This window comes from Apium graveolens, chromosome 7 (assembly GCF_009905375.1).
Source record: "Apium graveolens cultivar Ventura chromosome 7, ASM990537v1, whole genome shotgun sequence".
Lineage (NCBI taxonomy): Eukaryota > Viridiplantae > Streptophyta > Magnoliopsida > Apiales > Apiaceae > Apium > Apium graveolens.
In genome coordinates this window covers 99,054,114-99,056,999 of record NC_133653.1, presented here as the reverse complement: position 1 = coordinate 99,056,999, position 2,886 = coordinate 99,054,114, and the positions used below count along the sequence as shown (strand labels likewise).

At 41.8% G+C, this 2,886-nt stretch overlaps 1 non-coding gene across 1 annotated transcript; it reads left to right on the top strand.

The window, feature by feature from the left end:
- The first annotated feature begins 2,338 nt into the window (after positions 1 to 2,338).
- Positions 2,339 to 2,445, top strand: LOC141676161 (small nucleolar RNA R71). Its single transcript, XR_012556766.1, has one exon. It is a non-coding gene; the product is annotated as a small nucleolar RNA R71 (small nucleolar RNA).
- Positions 2,446 to 2,886: the final 441 nt, after the last annotated feature.

Here is a 2,886-nt window from a genome sequence, read left to right as displayed (position 1 = left end):
TGATCAATAAACGGTAGAGGGAAGTGATCTTTTCTCGTGGCCTTATCCAACTTCCTGTAATCCATGCAAACTCACCACCCCGAGACTGTTAAAGTTGGAATGAGCTCATTCTTCTCATTAGCAACGACTGTGATACCTCTCTTCTTTGGCACACACTGAACTGGACTCACCCATGAACTGTCAGAAATGGGATAGATGATCCTTGCATCCAGCCACTTAAGAATTTCCTTCTTCGCGACTTCCTTCATGATTGGATTTAGCCTTCTCTGTTGCTCAACAGTAGGCTTGCTACCTTCCTCTAGCAGAATTTTATGCATACAATATGAAGGGCTGATTCTCGTGATATCTGCTATAGTCTAACCAATTGTCGATTTGAATTCTCTAAAAATTCTCAAAAGCTTCTCCTCGTCACTAGCTGAAAGGTCAGATGCAATAATAACAGGCAAATTAGATGCATCACCTAAAAATGCATACCTCAAATGTTCAGGTAAAGGCTTAAGCTCAAGAGTAGGAGCTTCTTCAATAGATGGCTTGAGGCACTTAGGAGCTTTGTTCAACTCCTCCATTCCTAGAGATTCAAAAGGCATATCAATCTTCCCCTTCCAGGGAGAAGCATTCATAAATTGTAACTGCTCATCCCCTATATCATCTTCACTATCGAAATTCACCAACAAGGCCTTTTCTACGGCATCAGACCTTAGAAATTGATTAAGTTTTGAGGTAACCACATAATCAACCAACTCCACTTTTAAGAACTCCTCATTTTCTGTAGGGAAATTAATGGCATTGAACATATTAAAAGTTACATCCTGATCCATCACTCGCATGGTGAGCTCACCTTTCTGCACATCTATCAAGGTTCGGCCAGTAGCCAAGAAAGGTCTTGCAATAATTATGGGAATCTTCTTATCCTCCTCGAAATCAAGAATTACAAAATCATCAGAGAAGATGAGTTTATCCACCTTGACCAAGAAATCCTCGATAATATCTCGCGAATATATAATGGAACGGTCGATCAACTGCAAAGTCATTTAAGTAGGCTTTGGATCAGGCAAGTTCAACTTCTTGAAGATTGACAAGGGTATCATATTGATGCTAGCTCCCAAGTCACATAGACACTTGTCAAATGACACCTTTCCAATGGTGCATGGAATAGTGAAGCTTCCAGGATCTTTAAGCTTCGGAGGCAACTTCTGTTGCAGCACAGCACTGCATCCCTCCGTGAGGGCAATGGTCTCTAAGTCATCAAGCTTCACCTTCCTAGAGAGAATACCTTTCATAAACTTCGTATAACTAGGCATTTGTTCAAGAGCTTCAGTGAAAGATATGTTGATGTGAAGTTTCTTAAACACCTCCAGAAACTTCTCAATTTGCTTGTCCAGCTTTTTCCTCTGCAGTCTCTTAGGAAAAGGAGGTGTAGGATAGATCTGTTTCTCCCCTGTATTACCCCCAGGAGGAGTGTGCTCAACAATAGTCTTCCTTGGTTCCCCTTCTGCTTCCTTCTGCACTTCTTCTTCTTCAGCCTCAACTTCAGCTTCTGGAGTCTTAGCTTTTTCAGGATTCGCAACCTTACCAGACCTCAATGTAATTGCCTTAACATGCTCCTTAGCTTCCTTCTTGCCTGGCACTTCAGTATATCTTGGAAGTGTACCAGGTTGACGATTCATTAATGCATTAGCAATTTTCCCAATCTGATTGTCCAAAGTATTGATAGACACAGCTTGGCTCTTGCACATGAGTCTCAACTCCTCCAATTCAGATTTTTCATTAGCTTGCGGTAGCTGCTGAAGTTGAAGTTGTTTCCTAGGGGCATATTGCTATTGCTGAAAACCAGCAGGGTTATACTGCTTTGATGTGTATGGCTGATAAGATTGTTGCACCGCATTCTGATTATTATTCCAGCTGAAGTTAGGATAATTACGGTTATTTGGATGATAAGTGGCTGGAGCTTGTTGTTGTGATATCTGAAAGTTGATCATAAATTGAGCTGGTTCGTTAGAAATAGCACACTGCTCAGTTTCATATGCCCCCGCACAAAGCTCACAAACACTATTATTTGATTAACTCCAAAATTTGCCAAAGAGTCCACTTTCATCGTCAAAGTTAAAGTTTAGCAGCTATAGCAGTAGTTGTATCCACTTTCAGAATTCCTGCTACCTTGCCTTACAACAGTATTTGCGTAGGATTCTGGTATTCATTAGCTGCCATGAGCTCAATCAACTTATAAGCTTCATTATAGCTTTTGGCCCATAAGGCTCCACCAGATGCTGCATCGAACATAGGTCTAGACTGAGCGCCCAAACCATTGTAGAAATAGTTTAGAATCATCCAATCAGGCATGCCATGGTGTGGGCACTTCATTAGCATCTCCTTATATCGATCCCAAGCCTCACACAGAGATTCTCCAGTTTACTGAGCAAACTGAGTAAGAGCATTCCTGATTGCAGCAGTCTTCGTCATAGGAAAGAATTTAGTGAGAAACTTTTGAGCAAGATCCTCCCATTTAGTGATAGACCCCGGTGGTAGAGAATGTAACCAACACTTTGCTTTATCCCTCAGAGAGAATGGCAAGAGTCGCAGCTTGATAGCATCTTCAGTCACCCCATTGAACTTGAAAGTGTCGCAGATCTCGATAAAATCCCTGATGTACATGTTGGGGTCTTCTGTAGGAGAACCCCCAAACTGAACTGAGGTGTGTATCATCTGAATTGTGCTCGACTTGAGCTCAAAAGTGTTAGTCGAGATGGCTGGTCTGATGATACTCGATTGAATATCATCGATCTTAGGCTGAGAATAGTCCATCAGAGCCTTAGGATTTTCTGCTTGATCTCCCATCACTACTAGAGCTGGTTCCTCGACTTTCTCTTCTTCTTCTACTTTCTCTTC